At 48.9% G+C, this 10,248-nt stretch overlaps 1 pseudogene; it reads left to right on the top strand.

Annotated features, from left to right (window-relative positions):
- Window positions 1-3,382: 3,382 nt before the first annotated feature.
- LOC136549267 (protein TIC 62, chloroplastic-like) lies at window positions 3,383-10,248 on the top strand (annotated as a pseudogene).

Raw genomic sequence — 10,248 nt, 5'->3', positions numbered from 1 at the left:
AGCTTGTCCCATCTGTTCCTTATTTTTACCTTACATAATTTTGTTTTTTATTCTTTCTTTTTCGCACCTGCCCATTCGTCCTGTAGGCTGCAACCTTAAGAGCCCGGGAGTGGCCCGCGAGGCTCAGCTGCTCGTAACTATAGGTAGAGGCGGGGTGCAATCGGTCGGAATATTTAAAGCAAAGTTACGTAAGGTAATTAAAGGAACGGACTACCCTTTCGTTCGGAAAAAAATGTATTTATTATATGATAGTAAAAAAGAGAGGTGGTAATGCACCCCTTTGGAGCCCCTGAGGGACCCAGGGCGGTCATACGTTCCCTGGAAGTTTCTAATGAAGACCCTCTTGAGGTCCGCCAAGTCGCGGATGCTGTCGTGCGGGAGGAATTCAAGCCACGCTCAAACTTGTTCCCCCATGCAGATAGGGAGGTACTGAATGATGAAGTGGTCATCATCCACTCCACCAGCTCGGCAGGCGAGCCAAATGTCTTCAAGCCATATACCAGGGTTCGTCTCCCCAGTATACTTGGCGATGTTGGTGGGCGGTTAGAAGCACTGTGGAAACGACGCTCTCTGGATGCATCGGCCAAAGGCCCGTGGTCCCAGGCCATTCGGGCTAGGACTCCGGTCCCCGTGATGGTCCGGCCTGGGGTGCGTTTCACCGCTCCCCGTGATGGTTCGGTCGGGATCTGTGTCGCCTGCCCTCACGGCCGTGCGATGGACGTCATCATCATGCCAGGCCCGACGTTGGTTACTGATGATGCTGCGAGCGTCTTGGTTCAGATCGAGCCACTCGCGCACTGGCAGATGGTGCAGAGCGGGTGCTAGGTCAGGCCAAGGCATAGCTACAGCCTCCTATGCCACGCTCGGTGGCTGTAGCGGTGAGCGGATGGAGCAATTCGTCTGGTGCGTCCCCACTCCCCTAGTGGGGAGAGAGGCCACGAGTTGGTGTCGCGATGCGGAGCTCTCTGCCTGTTGAACCGTGGTGGTTTCCACCAATGCCCAGAGGTTCCGGTGGATCACCTATTCCTAGGGATCATTCGTCTCGAGAAGGCCGTGCAGAAGCATTGCCGCGGCGGCGATGTTCTGGCCAGCCCGAGTGAACTGTGGGGGATCGTTCCCGCTGTCCATGATGTCGCGTTGGACCTAGCGGGCGTGACCCTGGGCGCCGCTCACCGGGTTACGCGCATGGGGTGCAACGTGCTGCACTGAGCGAGCCGGCATAGGTGGCGGCTGGTTCTGCCACCGTTGTCGTAGCTCCTCGCCGTGCTCTTGTGCTAGCGCAAGGGCCCCCGCACGAGGGTCTAGAGGGGTGTGAGTCTGCAAAGACTCCGCTACCACCGGTGGCTGTCCTAGAGCGTCCACCATAACGCACTCCTGAGATGGATGGTGGCTAGGTGCCACGTCGCAGATGCTGGAGCCGTCGCTCTCAACCTCATCATCCAGGAGTTTGTGGAAAGTGGTGGGAGCATAGCTCGCCATTCCCATGAATTTGGATATGAGACGGGGCGGCGCCAATGTCCTTTGGAGCCCCCGAGCGTACGCATCTGCAGGGGACGTGAGGTCATAGGGGAACAGGTCGTACGGTGGTTGCGGTGCAGACAACGCGGTCCCTCCGGATAATCGGTGGAAGATAGTAAATACGGTCCCTCCGGATAATCGGTGGAAGATAGTAAATAGCGAGTAAATAATAGCATGTACATTACTTACAGCCGGGTTTGAGCAGAGCATATGCTCGGAATGAAGCGTAGGCGCCTCGTTGTTGAAGTCGTCGGGTGTCCCGGAGCCGATGGAGGGCGTCCCTCCGATGGGCGTTGGAACGAGTGCCTCCTCACGGAGGTGTAGTATGCCGAGCCGGTCATCGATGAAGTATAGGCTCCCAAAGAGGAAGGCCTAGGACGGCTCGAAGACGGGTGGAACCCACATCCCAACAGGTGGGAGTGCGGGAAACTCCCATGAGCCGAAACGAGTCGTATCGCTTGAGCCCGCCATGGCGAGGATGGCAGAAAAGTGGGCCATCCGATGACCAAAAAGTGTGAACGTACAATGTCTTCTCTACGGACGACGCCAACTGTCGGTGCAGAAAGTGACCAACACGTAAATATTTGTAGTTTTGCCATACATTGTGATCGGATGTGGTCTAGCCCTCAATGACACAGGGTTTATACTGGTTCAGGCAACGTGCACTACGTCCAGTTTGAGTCGGTCGGTGACTTTATTCCTGAGCCCAGGTGCTCAAAGTTTGCTGTGGGGTTACAAACGGAAGGGAGTAAGATGGGGGATGCAAAAGGTCCGGTTGGACTCTGGTCTGAAGGGTACGGTCCTTGGTTTTGCGGTTTGTCTTGAGCGTCATGTTTTACTTGCTCCGCCCGTTTCTTGGTCCTCACCGAGCGGACGTCCTCGGTCGGTTGGTTCCAGTCGGCTCCGACTGTGCCAGTCGGCGAAGAGCTGTAAGCAGGGGGTTGGTGCATCCCTGGTCGGAGTCGGAAGCGGTGTTTGGCCAGGCCTTCTGTTCGGAGAGGCGAGCCGGAGTTAGAAGCAAGGCCTTCCGGTCGGAGAGGCAGGCCGGAGTCGGAAGCGGACGCCGTTCCTCCTCAGCCAGGCCTTCCGGTCGGAGATTGGATCGCCCTTCTGGCCTGTCGCCTAGGTATTTGGGCCGGTCCAGGAGTTACGCGTTGTTCACGACGTCGTCTGCTGGGCCGAGCCTTTGCTGAGAAGCCGGTCCATGAGGGACCCCGGGTTTATGAACCCGACACACGTTCTCCAAAAAAAGATTGACTTTTATTCAAATCAAATTGGTTCATGTGAAATTCTGCGTTCAAATACATCCTCAAGCCAAAATTACACTTTTCGCAGTGCTGTGGATTTGTCCAGTGATCCAATGGCTGAAGATGTCACGAAAAACAGTCAAAACTAACATGGGCTCAAGATATAGCAATTTTCTCATAGAAAGGAACTTGTCCATCCATTTTTTTGACCAACGCCCGTTCAGTGTTGTGAAAATCTGAACGTTGCATGCATTACTGGCAGTATCTTTTGTAAACGCTAAAAGAACAAAGTTGGCTTGACAATATAATTAATCTGGAAAAAAAAAAACAGGACAAAAAGCAAATAAGTGACGGAGATGCTTGCATACATCAGTAGGCTATTGAAGTTGAAATTTGTCCAGAACCAAGGGAGCAAATACAAAAGTATGTGTGAAAGAAAAAGTTGTAATGGACACTGCTTGCATACATCAGTAGGTCATCTTTAGGTTGGATCTGGATGAGGGGTGGGTCCCACGCTATCTCAGAGTGTGGACACGGCAGCGCCACGTGGGAAAAAGGATGGATGCTATGCTAGCAAAAATCTCAGTCGGCCGCTCGCGTGGATGCGGATGCGGATGCGGACGCGGACGCGGTAGGCAGAGAGAGAGAGAGAGAGAGAGAGAGAGAGAGACAGAGGCAGCCGAGTGACTGGTGGACGGATCGCCTGCTGAAGCTGGTGGGAGCGGGCGGGCATGGACACCATCGTCTCCCTCTCGCCTCCTCTGCTGCGCCTGCGCCTGCGCCTGCGCATGAGCCACAGCCACCACCCACACGCATCATCATCAGCTTCCACTACTGCTAGTCGTCACCTGCCTCCTGCTGCCGCTGCACCATCCAGTTCCAGTTCCAGCCCGCGGCTGCTCATCAAGCAGCAGAGGAGCAGCAGCATTATTGGTAATAACCATTCATCGCCAACCCGGCCAAGATCACTATTACTGTCGCCTCGTGCTTCTGCTTCTGCGTCAACGGCGACGGCGGCCGCAGCACCGGCGCAGAAAGAGAAAGACCTCGTGTTCGTGGCTGGCGCCACCGGCAGAGTTGGGTCCCGGGCCGTAAGGGAGCTCATCAAGCTTGGCTTCCGTGTGCGCGCTGCCGTCAGGAACACCCAGAGGGCCACGTCCCTGGTGCAGGTATCATATTCACCATGTATGGATTTGATTGGGAACGAATGAATTTGATTGACTTCATCATATCATAATGCTTAATGAATGGTGAATGAATTGTCTGGCATTGATTTGCAGAGCGTGCAGCAACTGAAACTAGCAGGCGGCGATGGCGATGCAGCCGCAGAGACGACGCAGCTGGAGCTTGTGGAGTGTGACCTGGAGAAGCAGGCGCAGGAAGGCATCGTTTCAGCCATAGGCAATGCTTCCCTGGTGGTGTGCTCCATCGGTGCCAGCGAGAAGGAGATCCTGGATGTCACCGGCCCATACCGCATCGACTACATGGCCACCAACAAACTTGTACAGGCTGGTATGGCTAATTGCTACGGTTAATTAAGCTGCTAGCAGTGTTATCCTAAACGCTAAACGGTAAACAGTCGGTCACCTACCGTTTAGCCCATTATTCGGGCAAAACGGGTGTTTAAACGGGAAAAACGGCCGTTTAAACGGTCAAAACAACCGATTAAACGGAAACGGTGTACCACCGTGTAGTGTTTAAACGGTGTGTAAACGGGCTAAACGGCCGTTTAGGCGAACAGTGGCTGCTAGCTAGTAGTAGGTTAATCCATTCATTGTTTTCATAATAACTATATATGTATTCGTACTACTAACACTGACTGTAGTATGGTGCATGTATGGCCGCAGCATCTGCTGCCAATGTGGAGCACTTCATCCTGGTCACATCCCTGGGCACCACCAAGATCGGCTTCCCTGCATTCCTCTTGAAGTAAGTAAATAAACAGTAATTAATATGAAGTAATTTTAATTAATTGGCTGTGCTACCTACCTTGGGCACGCTTATTATACTATTGGGCTGGGTAATTAAATTAATAATAACTCCTGCTCGTGCTGGGCATACATACATACATACATACAAATGATCGAACAAGCAGCTTGTTCTGGGGGGGTTCTGTACTGGAAAAGACGAGCTGAAGAAGCACTCATCGCAAGCGGCATTCCCTACACGGTAAGTAGCTAGCTAGGCTGCACTGCACTCCATCCATCTCGTCGTTCTTCATGCAATTCAATTCATTCCCTACATCACATCGATCGATCATCATCACAACCTGCATGCATGCATGGTCAGATCGTGAGGCCCGGAGGCATGGAGAGGCCGACGGATGCTTTCAAGGAGACGCACAACCTGGTGTTGGCACCAGAGGACACCTACGTGGGTGGCCAGGTGTCCAACCTGCAGGTGGCGGAGCTCATCGGATGCATCATGGCCACCAACAGCAACAGGAGGGCGGCCTACTGCAAGATCGTGGAAGCGGTGGCCGAGACCACCGCGCCGTTGCTGCCCATGGAGCAGCTCCTCTCCACAATTCCTTCCAAGAGGGAACCCCCTGCAGTTGACGATGAGCCGCCTGAGGACGAAACGGAGGCTGCAGAGGTGAAGCCATCAGATCCAAAGCAGCCAGAACCCCCAGCACCTGCAGCAGAGCCATCAGAGACAAGGACCGCAGGAAAAGCAGCAGAGCCAACACTGTCACCCTACACGGCGTAAGTAGAGGCACACACTTATATATGCAGAAGATTGTATTGTACTATATATGTCATATATCATACTATGCCATGCATACATACATACATACATACATACATACATACATACATACATACATACAGCGTCCTAGCTCAAGCCGGCCCCTCTCCCCATACCCCGCGTAATAAGCAACTTATAATTATATATATTATAAGAGATACATCTATCTTAAATTCTTACTTGCATTATGTAATCGATTGCTTGCTTGATTCATGTACGTTTTGTTTTGTTTCAGATTGGTGGAGTCTCCAAGCTCGCCGCCTTCGCTTCCGTCTTCTTCCTTCCAATACGTTTTTTTATTATATTGGGCTCCAATCCAATGGCATCTTCCCCGCCGCCAGCACCAGACCAATGCATCATATCATCGCCCAATCACAAGAAGCAACAGCGCCCACTTTCACCCTACACAAGGTATAGTACGCTGCGTATACACTAGCACATGCACACTTATATAAATTCACTGTCTTCAATTTAATTGTATTTATTTCACGAATCGATACTATGGCCTTTTTTTAGATCGAAAGTTTTTTCAACCTGATGAATAGTACCGCTTTTGTCTTATTTGATAAATATTGTCCAATCGTGGACCAACTAGGCTCAAAAGATTCATCTCGTGATTTTCAACTAAACTGTATAATTAGTTATTTTTTTACCTACATTTAATACTGCATGCAAGCGTCCAAAAATTGATGTGATGGAAAGAGAGTGAAAAAACTTGGAATTTTGATGGGAACTAAACAAGGCCTATAATTCGTTCATCTATAATGTAGGCACGAGGACCGAGCAAGCTCACCAACCCCAAATCATAGATAACTCATTACATTTTAGTAATTTAGAGCAGAGAGAGTTAGCCCTTGTTTAGTTGGGTGAATTTGGATTTTGGGGTTACTGTAGCACGTTCGTTTTTATTTGGCAAATAGTATTCAAACATGGACTAATTAGGCTCAAAACGTTCGTCTCGCAATTTCCCACCAAACTGTGCAATTAGTTTTTTCTTTTCGTCTACATTTAATGCTCCATGCACGGGCCGAAAACATTCGATGTGACAGGTACTGTAGCAACTTTTTAGAAATTGAGATGGAACTAAACAAGGGCTTACTTCCCGCACTTCTCTCTGTTCATGCATGTCGTGAGTTGGTTTTGTTGGAGTAATATTAATGCGGCTCCGTACGTATATATGAGCCACGGCCGTGAGTATTTGTTTCTTCTTTTCATCTTCAATTAGTTACTTACGACAGTTCTAATGGGATAATTATTGTGGTTTCTATCTATCTCTACCACTGTATAATATACCGTTTGTGAATTTACCTAAAGTCACTCCATAACTGTACACCGTGGGCATAGATTCTCCTAAGTTCACCAAATAAATTGCTCCCAGCATTAGCTAACCTTTCAAAGAAAATAACGAGATTCACCCCTCTTCTTTCTCCTGCTCACTCATATCCAACGGATAAGATTGCTAGACAAAACCTCGTCACTCATCCTGCCCACCCCACGCGCGCCTCTCCCGCTTCACTGACGCCGCAACTCCTCGATTTCTCCCCCACGGATGCCTATCCCCACGCGTGGCTCCTCCTCTCCCCCAGAGCGCGATGCGCGCAGCTCCTCCTCTCCACCAATCCTCTCCCCCACGCGCGGGCTCGAAACCCTAGCTCCGTGCGCCGGCGGCGATGGCTGCTACTTCCGGCGCTCCGGCTGAGGACGAGGCGGGGCGATGCCATCGCGACCCTGGAGAACGCGGCCTCCGCCACTCTCGGGCGCCAGGACGAGGGAGCCAGCCACCGGGCGAGGCGAGGCCGAGGCGGGGTGCGCAGCCTCTGGGCAAGGCGAGGCCGCGGCGGGGCGCGCGGTGGGCAGGCGCGGGGTGCCGCTGCCTGGTGAGGCACGAAGCCGGTTGGGGCCGCCGTCGCTGGGGGCGGCTAGGCGGGGTGCACGCGGGGGGTTCAGATGTACACCCGTGCGCCGTGTGCCTGCTGATGCTGTTCAAGACGCTGGCGATATCCTTCTCGACGATGACGCTCTTCACGGGGGTCATGACACTGTACGGGGGCTAGGTCGTCGTCTCCTTCTTCACCTGGTTCATCGGCATCGCGGGGCATCGCCATGGCCGAGGTCTGCTCCTCCTTCACGGAACGCCCCCATGCTGAGTGCCGCACTCTCTCTCTACTTACATTAGGCTTTTTAGGGACAATAGCATCCGGCGATTTGCAAAAAATGGGACTCGAAACATCGGTCATTTGCAGATTTGACACTGGACCCACATTCATAGATACAGATGGACCCACTTGTCATCCACCCGAGTGTCATTTTTACAAATTTTTCAATAGGATCTATATTACATTATTTTTTCAGCAAGTTCTTTGTTTTGTGTTATCTTACAAACATGATTTGCTAGACGGAGATGGTTTGCCCTGACCTCTGCTTATAAAGTATTAATGTCCCAAAGCCAACCATCTCAAAGGTAATTTGTGGTTAAGTTTAGTTTTCTCCACTAATAGATGTCTGAAGCAACCGTGCTTGGTAAATATTTTTCGGTTTTCCTCTGATCTGAATATGAATTGAACATAGCGTTTATTGTACAAGTGGCCTTAGGATTTTCCTTTTTATTTACAGATTATATAATAATAATAATAATAATAATAATAATAATAATAATAATAATAATAATAATAATAATACTGCTCTGTTTCCTCTAATGCTGAATTCTTTGTATAATCTAATTACTTTGATCTCCGGCATCCTGAATTGATAGGAAGCTGCGATGGGGAAGAGCTCTCCGTGGAGGAGCACAACCTGCTGTGCGTCGCCTACAAGAACGTCATCGGCGCAGGGTCTCGTGGCGGATCATCTCCTCCATCGAGCAGGAGGAGGGCCGCGGGAACGAGGCGCACCGCGCACGCAGCCTCCATCCGCGCCTACCGCTCCAAGATCGAGGCCGAGTTCACCCGCATCTGCGACGGAGATCCCACACCTGTGGAAGATGAGGGGCGACTACCACGGGTATAACCATTATCACTAGCAGATAATCTCGCTTTTTATTCTGTGTATCCGCCTCTAGATAGAGTTGACGGATTTTTGCTTATTATATGAGGGATCATTGTGTTTAGGATTCAGATTAGCGGGGGTTTTGAATCCTTGTTTATTGCTGGTTATTATCTGTGGGGCAGCACGATCTGATTTGGGGCCTTTGTATATGGACCATGGGAGTTCTGGTTTGAAGAAGCCAAAACTTCAGATCTGTATGTAGATGTCTCATGTGGGGATAATAGGGGCCTGAGTTCTTGGTGATGATTAGGTCTAAATTTAATGATCTGATTAGGTCTAAATTTATAGATAAGATTGAAGGATATGAATTTGTGATCTATGGATTTTTTTACCCCCTACTGCACGTATATTTTGGTATCTGATTTCTCCTCACAATTATTTTGCTGGTACCTTGCTGAGTTCAAGTCAGGTGCGGAGAGGAAGGATGCTGCGGAGAGCACCATGAATGCTTACAAAGTTGCTCAGGTTTGATCTTTGTGTACATGTTGATAGATTGACGGCCATGACTAATTGCCTTGTTATGCATTATAACTGGCCTAGGGCTATGTATCATGAGGAACTCTCCTATCGTATTTCATCTGAACTCAGTGGAAACCACAAGGCATGAAAAGTTCTTAAAGGATTGTTCCCTTTATTAAATAATCAAATCGTTAATCTAGCTGTACCAATATGCTTAATCAAATGTACCATATATTCACCAATGAGAACTGATGATTTGAATCAATTAGCTCAAATCGTTATTCTCTGGAATTTTTCACAGTGCCCTTTATATATGATAGGTTATCAAGAGCGAAACATCTGGAAACATTGAATTTGCACTTTTGACTATCCTTAGATGCGCGGAAAACCCAACAAAGTATTTTGCTAAGGTATTGCACCCATGCTGTTTTCAGTAAAGAAATATTGTGGCTTTTGAAATTCTGTGCAGGCACCATGGGTATATAAAATCACTGATTGATTTAGAGTCATGTTTTCCTGAAAGATTTAGCCATAGACAACAGCTTTTCTTCTTTCTTATGAATTATAATTTAACATTTGGTGAAACAAAGATCACTTGTTGAATTCTTCATTTTTTTCTCTCCCAACTTTGTGATTTCCTCAAACTGTGTGCTTTGGTGAACCTTTCTGTCAACTAATTGTGCATCTTAAGCAAAACAGTAATGTTTGGCAGTTTGCTTCCTTGCTAAAACTGGAGGATTCACCGTACTAATTTTACCTTAGGAATGTCCTGGCTATTGTTTGTAAGCTAATATTTGCAAGAAATCTCTCAACTCTTTCCTATTTTTATTGTAAATACAGGTATGCCAACCTCCGCCATTTTCATGGGTTTCCGTTTTCTGGCAATGGAGTGGGAGGTGCAAAGGTTGTCCTCCTTTTCTGGTGAAATCGAACAATTCAACATCACACTGTGAGCACCCCTTGATTTCATTGGTCGGTTATTTGCTTAATTTATTTTTTACTAACATTCTCCTTTCAACTTGTAATTTCAACTGCAATTTTTTTCCTGTGGTTGGTGGTTGCTGTGACGGCTTGGCAACAGGAAGGATAGCCTATGCCACATTCAAAGACGTATGCACTCATATAGATGCCTTGTTCTAATTGGAGTTTGACACAAAATCTGAGTTTTGATCCACCCTGTTATGGACACCTGTGATATATGGCAATAAAAAAATTGTCAGTTCAATATGAA

This window comes from Miscanthus floridulus, chromosome 4 (assembly GCF_019320115.1).
Source record: "Miscanthus floridulus cultivar M001 chromosome 4, ASM1932011v1, whole genome shotgun sequence".
NCBI lineage: Eukaryota > Viridiplantae > Streptophyta > Magnoliopsida > Poales > Poaceae > Miscanthus > Miscanthus floridulus.
The sequence above is the reverse complement of the archived record's forward strand: the minus strand, read 5'-3'. Positions and strand labels throughout refer to the sequence as shown.